Raw genomic sequence first — 26,675 nt, 5'->3', positions numbered from 1 at the left:
AAATAAATCTGTGAAGGTTCTCAGTAATTCAGGTCATCCTAGTTTAGGTCATCGTAGACCCCCTTGGGGTCACTCCTTTAGGGCTTAAATCTGGGATTCTCCACCATTTCAAGACTCAAGAAGTTTATTGTCATTTCGTATGGTGTTACCCTATGGAGTGCCAGGACTGCCATAATGAATTAATTAAATGTGGCAATAATTAATTATTATGGGGCCCGGCCGGGCACAGCCCGAAGAGGAGACATGGGCCCATCCTCCCGCAGGCCCACCACCCGCAGGAGGCGCCATAGGGGTCGGGTGCATTGTGTGTCGGGTGGCGGCCAGGAGCGGAGGCCCTGGCGGACTGACCCCTGGCTGCCAAGACTGGCAATAGGGACATGGAATGTCACCTCTCTGGTGGGAAAGGAGCCTGAGTTAGTGCGTGAGGTTGAGAGGTACCGGCTAGATATAGTCGGGCTCACCTCTACACATGGCTTGGGCTCTGGAACCAGTCTCATGGAGAGGGGCTGGACTCTGTCTCAGTCTGGAGTTGCCCCTGGTGAGAGGCGGCGGGCTGGGGTGGGTATCCTAATATCCCCTCGGCTTGCTGCCGGTACGTTGGGGTTTTTCCCAGTGGACGAGAGGGTTTGTTCCCTGCGCCTTAGGGTCGGGGAACGGGTCCTGACTGTCATCTGCGCTTATGCGCCGAGTGGCAGTTCAGAGTACCCAGCCTTCTTAGAGTCCCTGGGGGGGGTGCTGGAGGGTGCTCCACCTGGAGACTCTGTTGTCCTGCTGGGAGACTTCAATGCTCACGTGGGTAACGACAGCGAGACCTGGAGGGGCGTGATTGGGAGGAACGGCCTCCCTGATCTGAACCCGAGCGGTGCTCTGTTATTGGACTTCTGTGCTAACCACAGTTTGGCCATAACGAACACCCTGTTCGAACATAAGAGTGTCCATAAGTGCACGTGGCACCAGGACGCTCTAGGCCGTAGGTCGATGATCGATTTTGTAATCGTATCAGCAGACCTGCGACCATATGTTCTGGACACTCGGGTAAAGAGAGGGGCTGAGCTGTCAACTGATCACCACCTAGTGGTGAGTTGGATCAGGTGGCGGGGGAGGACGCTGGACAGACCTGGTGCACCTAAACGCGTAGTGAGGGTGTGCTGGGAACGTCTAGCAGAGGCCCCAGTCCGCGAGATCTTCAACGCACACCTCCGGCAGAGCTTCAACAGCATTCCGAGGGAGACTGGGGACATTGAGTCCGAATGGACCATGTTCAGCGTCTCCATTGCCGAAGCTGCTGCATTTAGCTGCGGCCGCAAGGTGGTGGGTGCCTGCCGTGGTGGTAATCCCCGAACCAAATGGTGGACACCAGAGGTGAAGGGAGCCACCAGTCTGAAGAAGGAGTCCTATCGGGCTTGGTTAGCCTGTGGGACTCCGGAGGCAGCCGACAGGTATCGACAGGCCAAGCGGAATGCGGCTCGGGCAGTGGCTGAAGCAAAAACTCGGGTGTGGGAGGAGTTCGGAGAGGCCATGGAAAAAGACTTTCGGACTGCCTCGAAGAGATTCTGGCAAACCGTCAGACGTCTCAGGAGGGGAAAGCGGTGCTCTACCTGCACTGTGTATAGTGCTGGCGGAGCGCTGCTGACGTCGACTGAGAAAATTGTCAGGCGGTGGAAGGAATACTTCGAGGACCTCCTTAATCCCACTGACACGTCTTCCGAGGAGGAAGCAGAGTCTGGGGATGAGGGGAATGACCCGCCAATTTCTGGGGGCGAGGTCACTGAGGCAGTTAAACAACTCCTTGGTGGCAGAGCCCCTGGTGTTGATGAGGTCCGCCCCGAGTTCCTGAAGGCTCTGGACGTTGTAGGGCTGTCCTGGTTGACACGCCTCTGCAATGTTGCGTGGAGATCAGGGGCAGTACCTGTGGACTGGCAGACCGGGGTGGTGGTCCCCATCTTTAAGAAAGGGGACCGGAGGGTGTGTTCCAACTACAGGGGGATCACACTCCTCAGCCTCCCTGGGAAAGTCTATGCCAGGGTGCTGGAAAGGAGAGTTCGTCCGTTAGTCGAACCTCGGATACAGGAGGAACAATGCGGTTTTCGTCCTGGTCGCGGAACACTGGACCAGCTCTTTATCCTCTCCAGGATACTTGAGGGTGCATGGGAGTTTGCCCAACCAGTCTACATGTGTTTTGTGGACTTGGAGAAGGCATTCGACCGTGTCCCTCGGGGTGTCCTGTGGGAGGTGTTGCGGGAATATGGGGTGTCTGGCCCATTGCTACGGGCCATTCGATCCCTATACAACCGTTGCAAGAGCTTGGTTCGCATTGCCGGCAATAAGTCGGACTCGTTCCCGGTGGGTGATGGGCTTCGCCAGGGCTGCCCTTTGTCTCCGGTTCTGTTCATAATTTTTATGGACAGGATTTCTAGGCGCAGCCAAGTGGCGGAGGGCTTTCGCTTTGGTGGCCTCAGAATCTCATCTCTGATTTTTGCAGATGATGTGGTTCTGTTGGCTTCATCGGGTGAAGGCCTCCAGCTCGCACTGGAACGGTTCGCAGCCGAGTGTGAAGCAGCGGGAATGAGGATCAGCACCTCCAAATCCGAGGCCATGGTTCTCAGCCGGAAAAGGGTGGAGTGCCCACTCCGGGTCGGGGATGAGTTCCTGCCCCAAGTGGAGGAGTTCAAGTATCTCGGGGTCTTGTTCGCGAGTGATGGGAGAAGGGAACCGGAGATCGACAGACGGATTGGGGCTGCAGCTGCAGTAATGCGGACGTTGCACCGGTCCGTCGTGGTGAAGAGGGAGCTGAGTGTAAAAGCGAAGCTCTCAATTTACCGGTCGATCTACGTCCCTACCCTCACCTATGGCCACGAGCTGTGGGTAGTGACCGAAAGAACGAGATCGCGGATACAAGCGGCAGAAATGAGCTTCCTCCGAAGGGTGGCTGGCCTCTCCCTTAGAGATAGGGTGAGAAGTTCGGCCATCCGGGAGGGGCTCAGAGTAGAGCAGCTGCTGCTCCACATCGAAAGGAGCCAGCTGAGGTGGTTCGGGCATCTGACAAGGATGCCCCCTGGGCGCCTCCTGGGTGAGGTGTTCCAGGCATGTCCCACCGGGAGGAGGCCCCGGGGCAGACCCAGGACACGCAGGAAAATCTGACGTGCATGGCAAACTTCACCGACGATATTTAGGGAGGAATAAACACACATCAAACATAAATGAACCATTTGCCTGTCTCCATAATTGAGAGCATTTTTTCTTCTTATGTCAACACTCTCTCTCTCTCTTTTTTTTTTGTTGCTTTTTCGGTCATGTTATGTTTACCTGTCAAAGGCTTATTACAAACTATGAAACACATCGTGCAGACTTCTGGATGTTAGAAGAAAACTAATACTGCTCATGAATGAGACTAAAGGCAGGAAGGTGTCCTTTAAAACTAAACATGTTAATAGGACCTCCCTATTTATATTATAGTTTATGATATAGCACGTGTATTTCAGTAATAGCCTACTGATTTCAGTGTAGTGGTGAACAGTCACACAGCTCACGTAGGCATTATCTGTGATACTCCTTAACTATAATTTATCCAAGTTAACTTCAGTTAACCATTCAGACGGTTCTTTTGCAATGAAAAACATAAACACCCATGCTGCCGGTAGGTTTCCTCAGTGCCAGCTGTTAACATTATAGCTGCTTATGCAGTAACCATGGTAACCACGGACTCTGAGCGGCTGGATCGACGCAGGTCAGACAACAATTTTACATGTATGATCTTAAAACAGGACACAGCCACTATACGTGCTGGCCTCATATCAAATGTGAAGGCAGACTGAGTCTATGTTTGACGTTTGCTTTATATCTAATCTTCCTTTTCAAACATTTAAACAGCAGCGAGTCTGCAGCTGAGGGAACACAAACTCAAACTGTCCGAACAGGTTTGCTCGTTTCTTGGATTCATTTGGTGATTTATTAAATGTATAACTGTTATTCTAATCTGCTGCTGAGTCTCTTACACTTTTCTTTATGTTGTATATTTTCACGTCTCTGGAATAGTTGGAAGTTAGATAGTCAGCTGAGAAACTTTGTGTTAACTCATGGAGCTGAGGATATCGTGGATATGCTGACCTCGCTCCGTGGTGTACAGGGCCGTTTACCCTCATGATTAATATTCACAATAAAAATATTAGCCGAACATCATGAAGTCTGTATGTGTTTCATAGTGTCGAACAACCTTTGTACAGTTAAAGCCAGCAGTTACTACATGACGGAAACACCAACGTTATCTCTTTTATGCGTTTATACACAGGTCACGCTGATTGCTGAACAAAAACCCAAAGATCAGATGTTAAACAGATTTATTTGCTCTCTCTCCTCCTTAAACATGTTTTTAATGTTAGTTATAATTCAGAATTGGCGACTGAAACACGTAGGACACATAAGAACATCAGGAAATAAAACACCGATAAATATAACCTCAGTAAAAGAAGTCAGCGGGGGTTATTACAGCTGTGTACCGGGGCCTGCGCTTTGTCGGTGGGATTGCTTGCGAGGCGAGCGGGTCTATCCCATGCTTTGCCGTGAGACTGGGCAGACATCTCCGAAATCATCGAAGCACTTTTGCAAAGAGGCTGTATCTTGACAAACCGACCAGACACATGAAGATTAAACCACTACATTCTCGGCTAAAAAAATATTAAAACGGTATTTGGTGACACACGAACAGGGTTTTTCAAAGTTCAGTTCTGTTAGCTTCCACATGCCGGTTGTTGTGTGCTAGAAACAATGGCCACCAGGCCAAAGCAATGGTTTTGACTCGATCAGCGTTAACCCCGCCCCCTGAGTTTGATGGGTGAGGCTGACAGATAAAATTATTTCATGATGAGAGCCAGGCGCCAGGACTGCCAAAATGAAATAAATAAATGTATCATTAAATAATTAATTAAATGTGTCAACAATTAATTAAATGTGTCAATAATTAATTAAAATGTGAAATAAATAAAGAATTAATTAAATGTGTCAATAATTAATTAATTACATGTGTCATAACTATTTATTTAATTAATTAATTCCAATTCTAATTAATTATTGACACATTTAATTAATTATTTAATGGAGTATTTAATTAATTCATTATGGCAGTCCTGGCACTCCATAGTTACCCAGCCTGAAACGAAATACTGTCTCTCACCAGCCTCTACAGTGCAATAAGCAATACGTTTGACCTTAGAACTGAAGAAGCTTCTTGGTAGAGAGGTGAAACATCGGCAAGCAACATAAGGAAATCCAGGCATTTTTCCTTCCAAGCTCCCTAGAAAGCTCACAATGAAGCACCCTTTGGTCAACTCCAGAGCCAACAAGCTGAACATCCTGTATAAGAACATTGTAGGTAAGAGCAGTTTCTCTTCATAATACACTGATATTTTATACATTATAATAAATCCAATCATGTTTACATTTTATTCGTAGAAACTGATAACTTTCAGGTGCAGACGTGGATGTTTGGACAAATTGTTCATGTAGATAATCCTCATTGCTGTTTTTTGTGATCATTGCACTCTATGTGATTATTTTTCTCCTGCTGTATTTCAACAACTTCTCATGGCTAGCGGAGTGAGCTGTGTAGAGGAATAACTGAGGACCCAAAAGGTGAAAACAGAAAGTCCACGAGAAACGCAGGAGCTCACAGAACAGTTCACTGATGGTTCAAGGGTTGACCCGTAGGCCATGAGCACAATAGTCCAAAAAGGTTCAGCTCCGGAGGCCCACTGTGTGAAAAGCTGGTCCGGAGGCCGGCTGTACAGAAGGTTCCTGGGACCTTCCAGCGGATGCAGAAGACAGCTGAGGTGATCCCTCGGACTCTCCAGTGGAGGCAGATGACTGGATGGGACCCTCTGACCCTCCAGCGGAGACAGACACAGACCCAGTAAGTACAGGGACCTCAGGCAGACAAAGAGAGGAACCAGCAGTTGCAGGGACCTCTGACAGATACAGAGCAAAACCAGCTGATGCAGGGACCTCTGGCAGATACAGAGCAGAACCAGCTGGTGCAGGGACCTCTGGCAAGCACAAAACAGAACCAGTAGGCTCAGAGACCTCTGGTATTCCTTACACTGGCTGGAGTTGAGCAGCAAATTGGTTTGGCTCAGGTAGCGACAGCGGGATGCAGTCCTCAGGAAGCTGAAAATGTTCACCAACAAACCCAGCAGAGGACGGAGGCGGAAGGTGAAGTAGTTGGCGCTGGTGTCTTAACCTCCAGGGGTCTTGAGTCGGCTGGTGGCTGGCACTCAGCCTCTGGGAGGCCCTGGAGGGAGTTACTGTCTCTCACATGGCCAGCTTTTGAGAACCATTAAATGTTTCTATGAAGTGTGTTCCCTGCTTAAGATGAGTAGTTGAAGATGATGGCTGAACCAATGAGTGGACTGATGGCTGAGCTAAAGGCGACTGAGCACATAACTGAGCTAGGGGCGACTGAGCGATGGACTGAACAGGAAGTTGAACTAATGGCTGAGGTGCAGGCCCTGCTAATGGCTGAGCTAGCGGCAACACAGGAGACTTGGATAGTGGCAATACAGGAAATTTGGATAGCGGCAATACAGGAGACTGAATTAAGGGTGACTGAGCTGAGCGTGACTGAACTGAGGGTGACTGAACAGGAGACTGAGCTAATGACTGAAGTAATTGTTGAGGTGAAAATGGAGCTGGTGGCAGAGTTGATGACCAAACTGCTGGCCAGGCAGCTAACAGAGCTTCAGGCCGGGCCGGGCTGCACATCCTCCACCAAGCAGAGCAGGTGAGCAGTGAAGGGGGTGAAGGCGAATGTTGTGGAGAATGTGCAGTCCGAGGGATGGCAAACGGGAGGGAGGCATAGCTGATCCTAATAAACGGGGAAGCAAAACTTGATACATTGACATAGGACACAGACTTTCAAAGCAAAAAAGGAAACATAACAGACATGGACTTGACTAGGGGATAAAGCTGATAAGTGGGACAAAAACTAGGGCTGGGTATCATCACGGATTTCTAGAATCAATTCGATTCCGATTCACAATGTCCCAAATCGATTGATTCGATTCAGTTAAATTTTTTGCCTCAGACAGTCAGAAATATTAAAATTCTGATCACGATCATTTTCCTGGCCAGGGATTTTATAGCAGATGACCTTAAATATATTCTGCAGTAGATCAAAAACGAAAGAAAACAATTAATCAACATATAAACATGATGCTGCTGAAGTGAAATAGAGCAAAGTTACTGAGGTGTTATTAGAGACAAAACCAAGCATTATGCAATTTTGCACAATTTTTAAAAAGTTTACATTTGTTCAGTAGCTGATTGAACAGCAAAAATTAGGCTCTCTTTTCGGAAGTAAGTAAAAGCGAAAAAAAACCAGCGTCTGACAGCGTTGTAAACAATGGTAGACTTGTGCGTAATAAGCAAGTAAATAATGCAGAAAACTGAGATTTCTAGACAAGAAACTGTTTTTGAAGTACACACAGAGAGAGAGAGAGAGAGAGAGAGAGAGAGATAGCTCTGCATGAAGTGTGATTTTTATTGTGGTGAAAGCAAAGCACCAAAAGTAAGATGAAATTTATGATGATGTTTATGTGAAGGGAAATGTGAAGCTTATTTTGGATCTTCTTTTGCTGCTGGTTCAGTCAATATTGTTTAGAGAGATACAACCTGCAGCTTCAGAATCTATCGCAAAAAGGGCGTAAACATAAAGCGCTGACCCACTGAAACATCAGAATCAGTGAACTGTCGGCTTTCAGCCCCGAGCGCGTCCGTGTTGTCAGGTGAGAAAGGCGACATCTCACTGATTCTGATCTGTCGGGTGCATGTGTGCAGAATCCACGTACCTGCTCTAAGTCACTGTTTTAGCTGTGAATTAGATTCAAAATCGATTCAGGATTTTAATAAATCAATACAACATTATCTAAGCTAGAATCTATTTTAATCGATAAATCGATAATCAAAATCCACCCCTAACAGCAATCATGGAAGACAGAAAAAGACATCTAAGTGGTTGATGATTGAGCATGTGTCTGACAAACGAATTTTCCTTGAGATAAATTAAGTTCTTAATTAATGACTAACCTCATATTGTGGATGGATTTTCTCAGTTGTTCTCCTGACTGAAGTTTGGTCCATTTACAGCATCCTGCCATGCGATTGCATTTGTTCCTTACCACCGGGAACTGTCATGTTAACTTTTATCGAGTGGAAAAAAAGATGGATGCCTGGATGTTAAACGTAATTATTACACCTGGTAGAGCAGCAACGCTGATCATTTTATTAAAGATTAAAGAATTTAGACAATTTTTGTGATTCCACAGTAATCGTTTGACTTTGGGACCTGCAGCATAGTTTGGGTCCAGCCTTAAAGACTGGATTCTGTTGTTATTATTTAATTTAATAATACATTCCAAGAACTGTTACCCTAGACAATGATTGCAAACTAGATCGTCTGATTGGCTGAAAGACCTGTCTCGTCATTAACTAGGGTGGGAGGAGCAATGATGTCAGAGTGTGATGAGAGTACAGCAAACTGGCAATGATTTGTTTTAAGGTAAGTCTATACAAATCCCTATTTTTTCATTTTTTATCACCCCAATCCCTCGTCCTCCCAATTATGTAATAAAAATAGCTAAACTTCCATAATTTTCATCTTTGTCCCTAGACACTCCAGTATTATAATATAAATGACTAATGCTTTGAACATTGTGCTTATGTACCCGGTATGACTAAGAAACATGCCACTCTATGTGCACCAAACATCTGAACTTAATTTAATGTATTTGTTTATATTTTATGTATTTGATTATATTTTATGTGTTTTTAAAAATAATTTCAACACGGGGCTCAATTGGATTCATTTTTATAGGTGGTTCAGTCAGTAGTAAAATTCTCTGATCCTGATTAATATTATATTTTATTATTACTGCTAATAATAATAATAGTAATAGATAACACCTTTGTTTATGTGGACATTTGTACAGCACTTTATTTAATAGCACAGAATCAAAGTTTATTGATTTCATTTACAAGGTATAATTTCAAATTAAAAGATTCCTAATGGTAGCTGTGCAAATCTTATTGTATTAGTTACACATAAAATTCCTAATGGCTATTCCTATTTTCCAAGATCCATCATCCTATAAAAGACAGCAGAATTCATTTGTCTAAATGCCTGAACAATCATTGAGCACAACAGCCAACTTTGGAGGAGTGGCGGTGGAAACAGGCTTGAATTAGGAGTCCTTGTTGTTACCTTTTAGCAGAAGTTGGAGAAGATGGAGAAGAGGGGTTTATTTGAATGCTGGTTCAATCAGAATTCCATCAATCCAAATGAATAACTCTTTCATTTTATTCATCATATTCCCTAAATCTTCCAGTTATACAATACAAATGATTGATGCTTTCATTTTTTCATCCCAATCCCTTGATCTTTCAATACAGAACTACATTACATGAACCACATTTAATCTGACTGTTCATTTTTGCATGTAATGTTTTACAACAGAGCACCACATGCCCTAAACCAGGTGGCTTCTTCACAAGAGCAAGACAATGAAAAAAGAGGAGAATACTTCGGATCCCAGGGTCCCAGTGTATGTCTTGCATGTGAGAGGAAGATGGCGTTTTGAAATATTGGATACAGTAAACAATGCACTGGAGTTACTGGAGCAAGATGGAATTAGTAAGACTCCAGTTCTTCAGGAGTCTCAGTCTCAGAGCAATGATGTGCCAGCCACTGTAAGTTCCTGTAGTAACACAAAAAGTCATTAACAGTTGAAAAGTCTTTTCTTTAACTGTTAGTGTTAATCACCTACCTTGTCTCCACATCGCATTGATCAGATGGAGATGCCTATCCCCTTGGTCTTTCACTGACATCAGTACCATCAGATTTTTTTTATTAAATTGTTACATACCTGTAGATGTTCAATAGCCAGATAGGAAATTAGCCACACTCTAAGTATAAGTATAAATTATAAATTATAAAAAACTATGCTATGTTCCTGCAATTGTTACTTTCTTTCTTAACCTCCTATGACCTGAACTCTTCCATGGCATGCATTTTTATTTTCTCTTTGATATTTGGGCTGATTGGGACCTGATGAATGTAAAAACAAAGACTTGCCAGATTTTTGTTTCTAAGAAAAATGAGAGCTACATATGAGGATATCCATTTAAAATTTTGATAGAACAGTAGCAGTATAATGTCCTCGTAAGTGGATATCAGGCCCTTGTAGAGCAAAATTGAGTATTTTGGTCTAAATAACCCAAAATGTGATGTCCACATATTTGGACGCCAGGACCTAGGAGGTTAAGATTGATGCAGCTGTTAAAGAGCCTCAGTCCAGCAATTATGATGTGCCCACCAATGTAAGTTATACAGAAACACGGCTATGAAGAAATGAAATATCAGATGAAAGTTACTGCAACAAATACTAAGAATCTCCTCTCTTCATTTGTCTTTGCAGGCAGACGGTGTTGCTGATGGGAAAGGAAAATGACTGCCAATAAAGACACACAAACATAGCTACACACACACAAGCATGCATGCACCTGCACACATATGTTCATATACAACAATGTTCAGATAAAGTTCAATAAAGTTCTTGTTGTTCAACTGCAAAATCCTGTGTTTTCTTTCTCACACTGATGGAGGATGGGAAAAGTCCACAGTCATGGTATTCAAAAAGAATATAATGCAAAGATTTGCAGCTGAATCACAACATGAGGAGCAGCATTGTAATGTAATCCTTCTTATATAATACTGTTATATACCTACTTACTACTTGAAGCACTATAGATTAAAAGTCCCATTTTAACTGTAGATTAAAACAACACTTAAAAAAACAAGTTTAATAATTTGTTTGAAAAGGTGTAATTCCAGATTAAAGTTACAGTACACTAATAAGATTCACAAAACAGATTCACTGAATGTTATTTATTATAATTACAGAAAAGACTCCAAGCGAATCATCTTCAATTCCAAGTACTAGTACCTGGTAATATAGGCAGAATTAATAATGTGATTGGCTGAAAGGTCTTTATAGTCATGAGTTTGGGTGGGAGGGGCAGTGATGTCAGAGTGTGGTAAGAATACAGCAGACTGGAAGAGATTTGCTTCAAGGTAAGTTCAATCAAAATCACTAATGCTTTAATTTTTATGATATTAATCTCTAGTTCTTCAAGTTTTTAGAATACAAATCAAAAATTCTTCCAGATTTTCCATTCTAATATTTAGATCTTCCACTTATAGAATAAAAATCACTAATTCTTCCAAGATAGTAATGGTTATTTCCTCTGTATGTGTCTTATCTTTGGAAACTCGGCTTCATCACATGCAGAAGAAGGAAGAACAATGTCAGGTATGTACAAGTGTTAGTTCTACATATGTTTGATTCCTGAGATTCAGTGGTCCCACATGGTATTCCTAAGATTTTTATTTGTCCTTCATGCAGCGGAAATACAGCTGCAAAATGCTGACAATGAAGCACGCATTGGTCTGAGCCTACAAGATGACAATCTTACAGGAGAACATTACAGGCAAGAGCAGTTTGTCTTTGTTACACAGAGATACTTACCACAATAAAAGAATACATCCACTAACATTCTATCCTCATAAATGTTTTAGATGTACATGTGGGCAATTATTGGATCCATTGACCTGGTGAATACTACTTGCAGTTGCAGCTGCAACCATTTTATTCTATATGGTGGTCTTTCTCCTGCTCCATTCCAACAAATACATCTAAGTAAATAAATGCAGATTAAAAGGAAGTTCAATAAAGTTTATTTCTTTACAAATATCAAAATTGTGTCTTCATTCTCACACTGGGTTAATGCGGGATGTCAAAGGTTGTCTAACATCAAGATTTATGGTGGTTCAAAATGCAGACAAGAAAAGAAAACTACAGGTGAATCCAAATGTGATGCTCATTGTTGTTCCCAAAACTAAGCAAAAAATGCAATGTAATATATTTGTACTAATCTTTAGCTGTTAGACTACTAAATGCTGACAGGGGTCGTTTGGATTCATATTTATGATCATTAATTTTTATAGGTTGTGTGAATGAGCAGACAAAAATGGCCCTTTTTGGGATTAATAAAGTTATGTGAGATTAGTTAAAAAGAAAAAAATGGGCATTTGTGCAACATTTTATTTAATATTACAGAGTCAAAGTTTATTGATTTCTTTTACAAGGTATAATTTCAAATAAAATGATTCCTAAAGGTAGCTGTGCAAATCTTGTTATTAAGTTAGTTGTATTAGTTACACATAAAATTCCTAATGGGTATTCCTATTTATTTGAAGGTTCTCCAATCAGAGTTAGTGGATCAAGCTGGAACCAGGGAGGTTGTTGCAGCTCTTCAAGGGTCTCAGTTTCAGAGCAATGACGTTCCATCCACTGTAAATTCATGGAGCACAGGAATACAACAAATCATTAATAAAAAATAAAAAAAAGATTGCAAAAGACACTTAGAATCGCCACCATAAATTTGTCTTTGCAGCCAAGGAGTTCTAATTATGGGAAAGAAAAATAAATGCTAGACAAGACATACAAATATGACCACCACACACGCACACACACACACAAACAGTTAAGAGGTCAAGATTAGTCAGAAATATATATCTAATTGGTTGGTGATTGATTATTTATTGTCAGATGTGAACTCAATTCAATTCAGTTTTGCTTAGTGCCATATAGTGCCAAATTCCACCAACAGTTTCTTCGAGCTGCTTGGAAAGGTAACGACCCTTACAATAATATCAAGAAAACAGAAAAAAAATTACTATGGCCCTTGTGAGCAAAAGCTATGGTGGCAGTGGCAACGAAAACCTTCCTTTTAACAGGAAGAAACCTCCAGCACTACCAGGCTCACAGAGGGGCTGCCATGTGCTGTGACCGGCTGGGATTCTGTCTGCATATCAATTCAATTCAATAAAACTTTATTGATCCCAAAGGTTGACCCCGAAGGAAATTGGTTTAAGGGTGCCGACCTTTTGCCAGCGCCAGCTTACCCTTCCAACCATACATACAGTACATTACACAAACATCACATGGGTAAGACAGGTCCGAGAGGTATAATAATGGAAAATCCACAACACGAGGAAAGACGAGGAGAAAAAAGAACTCCCCCAAGACTGAGCTCACACAGGGAGATCAGTTTGAGAACAGAAAGAAACACATAAGCACATAGCACATGAATCATCACATCTCACAACATAGAAGACATAAGCTTCGAAGGCGTTTGGAGGGTGTGGGGGGTGGGGCTGGGGGGGTGAGTGTAGGTCTGTGTCAGTGTGCGTGTGAGTGTGTGAGTGTCCTGCTGAGAGAAAGTGTCTCTTCACTTTATTAGGTAAAAGTCAACAATCTTCGGTCGACGCGCGTGGTCTTGAATGAGGAGAGAGATACAATAAATGGTCTTGTTATCAAAGGAGAATTGTTATTCCCGTCAGCTTTTGCCTCAAGCATCCAGTCGGTGCCAAGGGGGCCGCATGAGGTGAAGATGGTAGTTGTTTTGGTTAGTGCGAAAAAACTGCTTCCAATTTACAGTAGGTCTAATGTCCGTCACTGGTGACCAGGTCTCTAAATTCCTGTTGTTCTTCCCCAAGATCTTATCCATATCGTGTTAAAAAAAACCACAGTCTGAGTAGTCAAAGGAGCTTGCAAAGAAAAGCGTCTGGACTTCTTTAAGTTGCTTGAAGACGTTCTAAGGTCAAATGGTGGAGAGTCCCAGATATAAACCCAGTGGGAGTAACCCCCCACAGAGGGACAAAAGGACCCCCTGATGATCCTCTAATCGCCTGAGCCAAGGTGTGAAACTGGGTGTGGGTCCCAATCAGCCAGAGTTTCGGGTGAGTTCATTGTGAAACCTGCCCCCACCTTATCATGCGAATTCCTGAGATCAGATGGCCCAGGATGTGAGTGGGCGTTAAGGCGTCTGGGAAAGGGTCTCACAACTGGATTATAGATGGCAGAGAGTTGGTGTCGTAAGCCCCCGCCTCTGTTCAAAGATGGTCGCTCACAGTGGACATAGATGGCTTCTTTCACTCCTCTTTCAAACCATCTGTCCTCTCTGTCCAAAATGTGAACATTGGCATCCTTGAAAGAGAGTCCTTTATCCTTAAGATGCAGATGGACTGCTGAGTCTTGTCCTGTGGAGGTGGCTCTTCAGTGTTGTGCCATGCGCTTGTGAAGTGGCTGTTTGGTCTCTCCAATGTAGAGGTCTGGGCATTCCTCGCTGCACTGTACAGCATACACCACATTGTTAAGTCTGTGTTTTGGCGTTTTGTCTTTCAGGTGAACCAGTTTTTGTCTGAGCGTGTTGCTGGGTCTGAAATGCACCGGGATGTCATGCTTGGAGAAAACTCTCCTGAGTTTTTCTGATACACCGGCTACATAGGGGATGACAATGTTGTTGCGTCTGTCTTTCTTATCCTCCCTCGCTGGTGTCTGATCTTCTTTTCTGTGCCTCTGTGCTGACTTTAAGAACGCCCATTTAGGATAGCCGCACGTTTTGAGTGCTTCCTTTACATGTGTGTGTTCCTTCTTTTTTCCTTCAGGCTTAGAGGGAACATGTTCTGCCCGGTGGTGTAGGGTCCTAATTACTCCAAGTTTGTGTTCCAGAGGGTGATGGGAGTCAAAGAGGAGGTACTGGTCCGTGTGTGTAGGCTTCCGGTAAACTTCGATGTTGAGGTTGCCGTTCTCTTCAATGTGCACAGCGCAGTCCAGGAAAGGCAAACAGTTGTCCTTTGTGTCTTCCCTGGTGAACTTGATGTTTTTATCCACAGCGTTAATGTGCGCAGTGAAGGATACCACTTCTTGTGTCTTGATTTTGACCCAGGTGTCGTCTACATATCTGTACCAGTGGCTGGGTACTCTTCCTTTGAAAGAGCCAAGAGCCTTCCTTTCCACCTCCTCCATGTAAAGGTTGGCTACAATAGGTGACATGGGGGAGCCCATGGCACAGTCATGTTTTTGTCTGTAAAAGCCTTCGTTGTATTTGAAATATGTAGTGGTGAGGCAGAGGTCTAACAGTGTGCAAATCTGATCAGGTTTTGAAGTTGGTCCTCCAAGGAGCTGTCTTCTTGTTGTCGTTTTCTGACAGTCTCCACGGCCTCCGTGGTGGGTATGCAAGTGAAGAGAGAGACTACATCAAAGGACACCATGGTTTCATCTGGATCCAGGGTAATTTTCTGGACCTTGTCAGTGAAGTCGGTGGAGTTCTTGATGTGGTGTGGGGTGTTCCCCACGAGAGGAGCAAGGATGGTAGCAAGGTGTTTAGCAATGTTATAAGCAGTGTTGGGTAAGTTACTTTAAAATAGTAACTTAGTTACATTACTAGTTACTTCTCTCAAAAGTAACTCAGTTACTTCAAGTTACTCGTTACTTTCAAAGTAACTAGTTACTAGGGAAAGTAACTTTGGTTTTACTCAGAATTCTCTTGTTAATGTGTTGCTTCCATAACTTTGCCAGTCTTCTAGCTTGCTTACTTGCCACAAGTACACTGTGCCACCTACCAATAGAAAGGAAAAAATAATGTGCCCATTTCCACGAGAGAAACCCCACGCCTGGACCGTCATTGACTACTGCCATGATTCTAGCCTACGTCACAGTGTCATGTGAGCCTTTTACATCCAACACAAAAACTGAAAATACTAAAAGTATTTCTTTGTGCCCCCCTTTCCCTTTTAATGCCCTACATGGACCCCTGGCAACACTTTGCTAGATCCGCACCTGCACAGTTACCAGCTGTCAGCTACTTAGAAAAGGATCCTGGTGTTATTTGTCTGTCAGAAACAGTTCATAACTTCCCTTCAACTCGTTCATGTCACCTAAAAGGTAAACCTGTTTCTCCATCACAGCTCTGATGATTCAGTAAGGACATCTCCTGGTTTCATCTTCATGTTTCCCTCTCACCAGATAACCAAACCATATCATGACCAGCAGCTTTTTTGCAGCTGTGGCTCCAGCAAACATCAGCTGATACTAGAAATTAATATTAAATAAATTCTAACAACAGCTGATCAAGCTTAAACTGCTGCTGTTGTTTAGCGCGACATCCGCTGGTTTCCTCTTTCGGCACAAAGTGAGCGATAAACAAACAAGAGAGCCGATCAGCTGATCATTGATCAGTTTCATGATTGAAGTAGAAACGGGAGAGGGAGGGGAGAGGATGAAAGAAGAAGAGGCAGCTGTGCAGCGTAAACACAGAATAACTCCAGCTTTGTGCCTTTTTCATTGTAGCTGAATTACGGGACAAACTGTTCCTTTTCACCTCAATAAGAAACGCGTAATATTTTCTCTGAATACCAGACGGGACGGTTGGCAACTCTAATAACTTATGAACAAAATAAAGTTCAACATCATTAACTTCATAGCACCCACCCAGCTGTATAGAAACTCCGTCATGCTAGCTAGCACGCAGTACGGAAAAAGTCAGAATAACGAACATAAACTCCACCTAAACTTGGTTTATATCTGACCCAGAGAGACTGCAGGTCATAACTTCTTACCTGAACTTGGACCGGCGGCCGCCTCGGGTCTCTTTTCCTTCTGCGTCCCTTTTCCTTCATCCACCTGCTGGCTTCCACCACTTGCTAATGTTACTGAATCTGTGGAAGCTCCGCGATAGCCACCACACGAAGTAACGAGTAACTACCCTATCTAAATCACAGTAACGACTAACGCGTTCCTGATTTTGGCATAATAACTAGTTACCGTGCTCGTTACCACAATAATAACGTAGTTACTGTAACGCGTTACTTAATAACGCGTTAGTCCCAACACTGGTTATAAGTGGCTGAGTTTATGCTACTGACTATGGGTCTGAGTGGGACAGCTTCCTTGTGGATTTTAGGAAGTCCGTAGATGCAGGGTATGGCATCCCCTGGGTAAAGGCGGTGATATGTAAGGCGGTCAATAATTTTGTCCTTTTTAAAAGTCTTGAAGGCAAGCTATAACTTTCTTTTTGTAGCTGCTTGTGGGGTCTCGCTTTAAGGCTTTGTAGGTATTGTTGTCACTGAGGAGAGTAGTGATCTTTGTATGGTAATCTGTAGTGTTTAGGACCACGGTGCATCTTCCCTTATCAGCTGGTAAAACAGTGATGTTGTGGTCTTTGCTCAGGGAAGCGACAGCCTTCTTTTCCAGTATTGTGAGGTTGGATGGAGGGACTTTGGCACTGGAGAGCGTGGCTGAGACTTTCATCCTGATTTGCTCTGCTTCTGTCTGTGATAATTTATTAATCCGTATGGCAGATTCTGTGGCTGTGATGAGGTCCACTATGGGCAACTGTTGTGGAGAAATGGCAAAATTGAGTCCTTTGGCTAATACTCTCTTTTCAGGTTCAGTGAGAATCCTGTCTGAAAAGTTCTTAACCCATTTCTCCTGACTGACTTCAGGTGTGTTTTCTTCTCTGGGTTGTGTAGGTTCAGGATGAGGAGTGTGTGTTTTTGAAAACAAGATGTGAAATTTCCTGTGTTGTCTTTCTTTTCCTTTAGAGTGTTGGGCCCGCTGAGCCTTGTCCATAAACTTGTAAACCTCTTCTAAGATTGGAGAGGGTAGAAGGATTTCCAGTTCCTGCAGGGTCTGGCTGATCTTGATCTGGAGGGCATCTATGGTGAAATGGACCTGTCTTATCCTTTAACGTAAAAGGTGATTTTGTGCTCTCTGTAGAATCAAATCACAAATCAAATCACAGTCTGAGTACTCACAGCCATGCCCGTTGTCTATCATGTCGGCCAGCCTTGTGGGATTTTGAACAGCTGTAGCCGCTTCTTGTTCTTCTATAAGCCAGGTCTGTCACGGCTCAACGGCACGAGGGAATAGGGATGGACACAGGCGCAGAAACCAACCCGGAAGCGAGGTGACAGAAAACAAATGATTTATTTCCGCCCACAGGAAAACAAAGGTGAAACACAAAGCGACGCCACCACACTAGTGGCGCGTAGGATTCGTCTGTGATAATGAGGGCGACCTAGACACCTCTAGGAGACGGCTGAACAGCGGGGACAGCGGGGAGGTAGAAACAGGACTAGGTAGGGGCCGGGGCACTGGAACAAGAGGAGATCACGATCAGAGGGATCCAGCAGACAACCAATAATCCTCCGCAGTTGAATTGAATTGCCTTACTTGGTTTCAGATGGAGGGGACAGGTGGAGCGGAAAACCCGGAAGCGGTCGAGGCGTGGGGAGGCAGGCAGGTGAGCAGTGGGCCGGCAGGCCACGTTGTGTGAGCAGCTGGCGGCCCAGGTCCAGGAGGACGGGAGCGGGGGGAACAAGATCTCCACTCCGGGTGCTATCGCTGAGGACAAGAAAAGACAGGTCAGTCATCACACGGCGTTAAGACAAGGTTTAGGATGCTCCACTGAACTAACATGGGAATAGCAGATACTCAGGCGATGAGTGGTTGAGAGCGCAGGTCTGATATACCGCTGGCACGATTGCTCACAGGTGGTCAGCCAGGGAGGGGCAACCGGACTCCGCCTAAAGGAGGAGGAGCCGCTGTCTGAGACCTGCAGGTGCCCAACCAGACCATGACAAGGTCCGAGCCAGCTCAAACCAGGAATTTGTCAGTCTTGTTAAGGGAGCAGTTGATCAAATCCATAATTCTTCTTTAGGTTTATAGAGAACAAGTCTGGTAGACTCTTTTAAGGTTAGAGAATAAGCAAGACCATACAAAAGACATGAGAAGCCAAGCAGGAAAGATTAGAGAGGGAGAAGGAGAAAGTGCAACCGCCTCCATCAAAAGCCAAAAGATTCAAAGTGTTGTATTCATAATACTATTTCCTTTGTAGTATTGTCTTTTCTATTTCTATTTTAAATGTCATTGTTTTCCTGTCACACTTAGCGTGGTTCTTTCCACCTAGTTTCCCCTAATCTCCCCTAAACTGTTAAGTTCACGCGGTTTTTATTTTCTATAACATGTAGTTAGTTTATTGCTGTCATTGAGTTCATAAACACGTCTGTTTGAAGTTATTTTATTGGAGTATCTAACAGCAAGAATTTGGAGAATCAAAGATAATTTTAGCAAGCTGTGATTTCAAAAGAGTTAAACATTGCACTAATAAGATTCCCAAAAGCTTTTAAGATATTAATTTAATGGAATTTAATTTAATTATAGAAAAGATTCCAAACAAGTCGTCTTCCATTCCAAGTACTGGTACCATCAACTATGTTGGCAAATTAGATCGTGTGATTGGCTGAAGGATCTGACTCATCATGAACTTTTGGGGGAGGAGCAATAACGTCAGACTGTGGTGAGAGTACAGTAGACTGGCAAAGATTTTTTTTCAAGGTAAGTGCAATCCTAACCACTAATTCTTTCCTTTTGTTATGATCCTAATCCTTAGTCCTTCCAATGATACAATACAAATGGCTAAACTTCCATAATTTTCATCCCTGTCCCTGGACATTCCAGTTATATAATATACATCACTAATGCTTCCAACATTGTGCTGATGTCCTCTGTATGCAGTGTGTCTTTGGAAACATGCCATGCTATGTGCACCAAACATCTGAACTGTATTTAATGTTTTTGTTTATATTTTATGTATTTTTAAAGAATAATTTCTCTTTCAACACAGTATTGCAAGTCCTTAGTCAAGTGGGCTCCTCACAAGAAGAGGAAAATGGATAGAAGAGCGAGTACTCCAATTCCTGAGGATCCTGTGAAAAGCAACAAACCACCACTGGTGGAAAAAGATGAAACTAGGAAGCTGGAGATTTCTGAAGCCATTAAAGAGCCTCAGTCCAGCAATGATGGTGTGCCAGTGAATGTAAGTTAACAGAGTAACACAGCCAACAAGAAATGAAATATCAGATGAAATGAGTTACTGCAACAAATACTAAGAATCTCCTCTCTTCATTTGTCTTTGCAGGCAGACGGTGTTGCCGATGGGAAAGGAAAATGAAAATATGCTTTAAAAAGGTATTCAGAGCTGAGGCTTACCAGTGGAGGGGCAGGGATGCCACACGCAAACTAAAGAAAGAAAACACACCCAAAACACAAGTGCAGCACACTATCACACACACTCACACTAATAAACTAAACAAGGCAGGTGTGTACACTCAAGGGATCCCACCACCAAGGCACCCTAGTCTCCTCCACGTCGGCACTCCGCATCTGAATAAAAGAAACAAAGAAAATTTTAATATATTACAACAAACTAATGTGTAGCACCGGGGGATAACCCAACTGCAAGACCACACTGGTGATCTACAGCTAGAAAAAGGGCCTCCCACCAGTGGTGCAACAAAAATCCAAACTACAAATCAAAAGCAATAAAACAACATACAATCTGGATAAAACTCTAAAATCTGGAGCAAACGGAATCGCCGTACTGCTCCAACTTGCCGTCACACAACGACAAGTTAACAGTCAATCAATATGCACGCCAGCTGACTCCGATAACCGGCATGCATATGGCCGTTGTCCACGCCGACGTCCACTGTAAAAGCTGACAGCAGCAGGGAAAGAAATCTCACAACGGGAACAGACGATAAAAGCACAGCAAGGCAAAACAGCAGCACTTCCTGCGAAACATAATAAATAATTACTATAAAAGAACAATAGAAGGCAGAGAGCGTAACAAAAGTTGATTACGTACCAAGTAAGCCGTGTCATAGAACGTAAGCAGAATAGCTCAGAGGAGGCTTCTATAGCTACGACCAACCGCGATGGAGGCTTCAGAAGAGTAACCCGCAAATGATCTCTACCACACCGGGGGGAAGTCAGGTGACCAAAAAGGAGATCACAGGCAAGCGATGCAGAGACACTCAAATGGCCACTATTTATACCAGCGCCCCCTAATGGGCCAGGCTGAAAGTGGGTTGGACCGAGGGATAACATTCATCCTGCCACACATGCACCTGCACACATATGTTCATATACAACAATGTTCAGATAAAGTTCAATAAAGTTCTTGTTGTTCAACTGCAAAATCCTGTGTTTTCTTTCTCACACTGATGGAGGATGGGAAAAGTCCACAGTCATGGTAGTTTATTCAAGTTTATTCATTTCTTTGAAAAGGTGTAATTCCAGATTAAAGTTATAGTGGAGCGATCATGGCTCAAGAATTGGCAGCTCATCTTGTAATCGGAAGGTTGCCGGTTCGAGCCCCGGCTCAGACTGTCTCAGTCATTGTGTCCTGGGGCAAGACTACTGGTGGTCAGAGGGCCTGGTGGCACCAGTGTCTGGCAGCTTCACCTCTGTCAGTGCACCCCAGGGACTAAGTAAAGCGCTATACAAACACAGACCATTGAATAAGATTCACAAAACAGATTCACTGAATGTCATTTATTATAATTACAGAAAAGACTCCAAGTAAATCATCTTCAATTCCAAGTACTAGTACCTGCTAATATAGGCAGAATTAATAATGTGATTGGCTGAAAGGTCTGTGTAGTCATGAGTTCGGGTGGGAGGGGCAGTGATGTCAGAGTGTGGTAAGAATACAGAAGACTGGAAAAGAGTTGCTTCAAGGTAAGTTCAATCAAAATCACTAATGCTCTCATATTTTATGATTTTAATCTCTAGTTCTTCCAGTTAAAGAATATAAATCACTAATGCTTCCAACATTGTGCTGATGTTCTTCTTGTACTGATAGCCCTGCGCATTACTTGTAGGATTTTAGATTAAAAATCCAATTTCAAACTATGTATTAAAACAACACTTTATAAATATATTTCATTGATTTCTTTGACAAAGTGTAATTCCAGATTAAAAATTGCAGTACACTAAAAACATACCTAAAGGATGATATGTAAATGCCATTAATTAGGTTTATGAGATCATTTACATATAAATTTCCAAAAAAATCAACCTTGATTTCAAGTTACAGTTTAGAAAATGATTATTTGATTTGCTAATCAACATTGATGTGAGCAGAAGTCCTGAGAAGTGTGATTTTGGTCCTATCCAAATGACTAATTCTTCTGGGGTTTTTTTTTTGTTTGTTTGGTTTTTTTTTAAATCAAAGTCTCTAAAACTTCCACTTTTAGAATACAAACAATAATTCTTCCAATATTTCCACTTTAATTTATAGATCTTGAATAACAATTACTAATCCTTCCAAGATACTAATGTATATTTCCTCTGTATGCAGGTTATCTTTGGAAACGTAGGGTCTTTTGTTCCTTCGTAATCCGACTTTGAGAATGTCAGGTATGTCCCAGTGTGTTAAAAAACTCTCTGCCATCTATAATCCAGTTTTGAGATCCCTTCCCAGATGCCTTAACGCCCACCCACATCTCAGGAATTCGCATGATAAGGTGGGGCCAGGTTTCACAATGAACTCACAAGAAACTCTGGCTGATTGGGACCCACACCCAGTTTCACACCTTGGCTCAGGCGATTAGAGGATCATCAGGGGGTCATTTTGTCCCTCTGTGGGGGGTTACTCCCACTGGGTTTATATCTGGGACTCTCCACCATTTGACCTAAGAACTGAAGAAGCTTCTCGGATGAGAGGTGAAACGTCTTCAAGTAACTTAAAGAAGTCCAGACACTTTTCTTTGCAAGCTCCTTTGACTACGATGACCTGGATGACTGAGAACCTTCACAGACAGACTGAGGTGGAGTTGTTGCTGCGAGTAACACAAAAATACAAAGTTGCAAAAGCGAGTGACAGTTAAAGAATTGGAAGAAACGCTCTCTTGAGCATGTACAGACTAGAGATGGACCGATCCGATATTACGTATTGGTATCGGTCCGATACTGGCCTAAATTACTGGATCGGATATCGGAGAAAAATAAAAAATGTAATCCGATCCATTAAATATCACGAAAGCACCTCACAAAACTTGCAACACGCCGTAACTCGCCTCAGAACGTTAGCACGTCGGAGCAATATGCATCACGTGATAGAGCGGCTGTGGCATGCAGGACCTGTCGGTGGTCTGGATAGCATGTGGAGCTTCGCTAGCAACCTGGCATTTCATCTCCGACAAAGTTATCCCAGAGAGAAGTAAAGCAAGTGTGTAAGTCCATCTCTGAATGTTTGTAAAGCATTCCTAGGTTAAGCTTAACAAGCGACTGCCTCTTCTTGCTGCTACTTCAATCATGAAACTGCTTAGTGATCAGCTGATTGGCTTTTCTGTCGCGAGTCTGTCTCTCTTGTTTGTTTTTGGCCCACTTTGCACCAGAAAGAGGAAACCAGCGGATAAACAACAGCAGCACGTTTAAGCTTGATAAGCTGTTGTTAGAATTTATTTAATATTACTTTCTACTCGAGGATCTTTTTCTACGTAGCTGACGCTGGTAACTGTGCAGGGGCGGATCTAGCAAAGTTTAGCCAGGGGGGCCGATAGGGCATGAACAGGGAAAAGGGCGCACAAAGACATACTTTTCTTTCTTATTCTCATTTAAAATGTCTAGCTTTTAATAAATAATTATCTGACACCCAAAGTTTTAATTTGATGTAAAATGAATAGAAGTCAATTACTGTATATAGTAACTATTAAGTCTAATATATATACCCTAGTAAGCTATAGTACTTTTTCCTTTGGGAAGGTATCATCTGTGCAGTCTGCAATTTTGTTGAAGAAAGATGTTGAATCTATTTAATAGTTCTTGAAAAAGAATTGATTTCTGTGCATTTTTTTTTCCACACTGCATCAAATTAAGGTTGATTACGTCGATTAAGCATCATGAGGTGGAGCATGAGGGGTGGTTCCCCATTTTTTATTTATTTATTTTTGTTGTTGCTGGGAGTTGGAACCCTGTTAGTTAGGTTGGTTAATATTTACGCTGAGTACTCTTTAAAATACCAGAATAGGGAGGATGGTGTAGGTTTAAGTTTATTAGATTGATCAGTGTTGCTGAACTATGAATTTTTTTTTTTTTGCATACAGGTATAACAGAATAGCTTTAGTGTAGTTTTTGTTTTAAACTTGAGTATGAACTTATACAAAATGCAGCAAGATATTTAAAAAAACAGTTTTGTTGATTAAAAAACCCTATATCGGATTCATATCGGTATCGGCAGATATCCAAATTTATGATATCGGTATCGGTATCGGACATAAAAAAAGTGGTATCGTGACATCTCTAGTACAGACTGATATAAATCTTTAATACGGCTGTCAAAACTGAGAGCATTGTCCTTGTTTCAGACTGTCCCACAACATTATCGGCTTTGTGGACCACTTTATTGAGCCAGTTGGCATCTGCAAACTGCAACCTGCTGCCCCAGCATGCAACAGCAAAGAGGATGGCACTGGCCACAACAAACTCATAGAAAATCGTCAACCACCTCAGAAAATTACCTGGGCACTCTCGAGTGCAGTAATGTTTTTTACCCAGTCCAGTTTATTTTCAGTGTGTACTTATATTTACAGTGCTCCACTATGTCTGCATTGACCCCTTTGATTAAAACAGGGGTCACGGGTTTCCTGGTCTTCCTAAAGTACAAAATCAATTATTTGGTCTTTTTCACTTTAAACTGCAGAAGATTTTGCTCAGACTACATGACAAAGGGGTCCACCACAGCCTGGCACTCATCACCCTCAGTGATGCATCCAACCACCGCAGAGTCATCAGAAAATGATGATGGCAGGTCTTGCAGTGGCTGAAGTTTGTGATGTAGAGGGTGAAGAGAAAGGGGAGAGGACCGTCTCTTGTGATGCCACTGTTTTGCTGATCATCTTGTCAGACACCTTGTGTTGAAGATGCATTTATTGTGGTTGTCCTGTCAGGTAATCAACAATCTAGGACCAAGAGTGACCTGACTATGTCGAGAGTGATTTAGGAAAATTATGGCCAGTGCTGTGGCTAAGAATAAATAAAGCAGGCAAAAATAATGCTTTACATAAAGCATGTGTAGTCTTACCCACACTAAACGACCAATTACAATTATTCACTGATTTATTTGATATATTAAAGGGTGTAATTCCAAATGAACATTTTTCTCATGTTTATGTTATGGATATTTATATATACTAATGTATGCTGAAAAAACATTCTTCATCAAGTTATAAATCCAAATGAGTGATACTTCACACTATCAAAATTCCTAGAGGAAGATGTGGAAACTATGTTCATTCATCAGATATACATTATTGGTAAGAAATCACATGACCAAAGCAGAGAGCACGATTGGTTGAAAGATCTGAATGCTAAGATCCCCATAGATTATATGCAGAGCTGTTAGTGTTCATTAAGTTGAAGACGGTGGAATTACATAAAGGTACGTTTAGATAAAATTAACTAATTCCTTCCAACTGGAACATCCAAATCCCTAATCCCTTGTGTTGAATTCAAATGCTATAATTCCAAGTATTGTATATAAATCACTAATGTTTAGGTTCCCGCATGAGGTTATTCTTTTGTGTGTGGTGGGGGGGTCTTTCATAATTAAAGTCTACAGTCAAGGAAGAAGTGAGTAACAAAATGCAATACTTGTTCATATGTTCATACCTTTATACCTTGTAGCACCACACGTTAAGACCTATGTAATTCTCTGTGAGCACTTATTGAATTTATTTTAATAGCCATTCAGCCACACTAACATCTTTTTTCAACAGCTCTTCTTTGCTGAAGGGCTCTGTAATGATTAGTCAAACTGAATCCATTTTTAGAAATCTGTTTCACAATAAGTGAAATTTAAATCAATTATTCATCCATTCAAATCTCTAATTCTTCCAATCCTTAAATATTATTCCCCAATTCTTCCAAGTCTTGTATCCAAAGTAACAACTATTCCAACAAATAAATACATATCATTAAAAGTTTAAACAACATAATTCCCCATTCAAAGTAATCATTTTAGTTATTTTGTAATTATATCATGAATTTAGAGGTATAAATCTTAACCTTTAAGAATTTAAGATTAGACACATAATGAATTTGTTTTGAACATACTGTCTGCAATTTTTTTTACAAGTCAAACATTATTTTGTAGACCTCCAAAAGTTGATTCTGTTAATCTTGACATAGCGTTTTGTGGGAGAAACGTTTCGTCACTCATCCGAGTGACTTCTTCAGTCTCAGCTGACTGCAGGTTTCCCCAATCTTATAAACAGTACATTTGCATAATGACTGAAACCAGCCCACTGAAGGAACAATGGGAACTGACCTCCAAGCCCATTGTTCCTTCAGTGGGCTGGTTTCAATCATTATGCAAATATTCTGTTTATAAGATTGGGGAAACCTACAGTCAGCTGAGACTGAAGAAGTCACTGGGATGAGTGACGAAACGTTTCTCATACAAAACGCTACGTCCAGATGAACAGAATCAACTTTTGGAAATTTACTTTCCTGGATGATTGAGAATGCATCAAGACGATTATTTTGCAGACAGATGGTAGATTTGTCCTTTGGAAGTGAAGGGAGTTACGCTCAACAGTGAGTAAACATTCATTTACACATTAGTGTAACTACATATTTACACGTATATTTCTTTATGAAAACTTATTCTTATTTTTTTTACAAAAGAGACAATTTTTAAAAAAAATTAACAACTGTCAGCAAAAATACTGATTTAAAAAATCGGAATCACCTTATTTAAGTTCAATATAAATACACGGAAGTGTTATGAAAGCCCTAAGTCAAATGAAGTCATTTTAAATGGTTCAGCATTGTCTGCATCTGCAGAGGATTCATGTGTACATGTATTTTAAAATAATGATGCCAAGCGCCTTGATGGAATTGAAAAATCAATAAATGTTTTTCACCCCTTAATGT

The 26,675-nt window shown here is 42.3% G+C and overlaps 1 long non-coding RNA gene across 1 annotated transcript; it reads left to right on the top strand.

Moving 5' to 3' along the window:
- Positions 1-19,119: 19,119 nt before the first annotated feature.
- On the top strand, positions 19,120-20,774 carry LOC308408976. Its single transcript, XR_013973887.1, has 3 exons — positions 19,120-19,289; positions 19,579-19,770; positions 19,873-20,774. It is a non-coding gene; the product is annotated as an uncharacterized lncRNA (long non-coding RNA).
- Positions 20,775-26,675: the final 5,901 nt, after the last annotated feature.

The sequence above is a fragment of the Rhamphochromis sp. 'chilingali' genome (assembly GCF_963969265.1).
Source record: "Rhamphochromis sp. 'chilingali' genome assembly, chromosome: 13".
NCBI classification, from domain to species: Eukaryota; Metazoa; Chordata; class Actinopteri; order Cichliformes; family Cichlidae; genus Rhamphochromis; species Rhamphochromis sp. 'chilingali'.
This window is presented reverse-complemented; position numbering and strand designations above follow the sequence as displayed.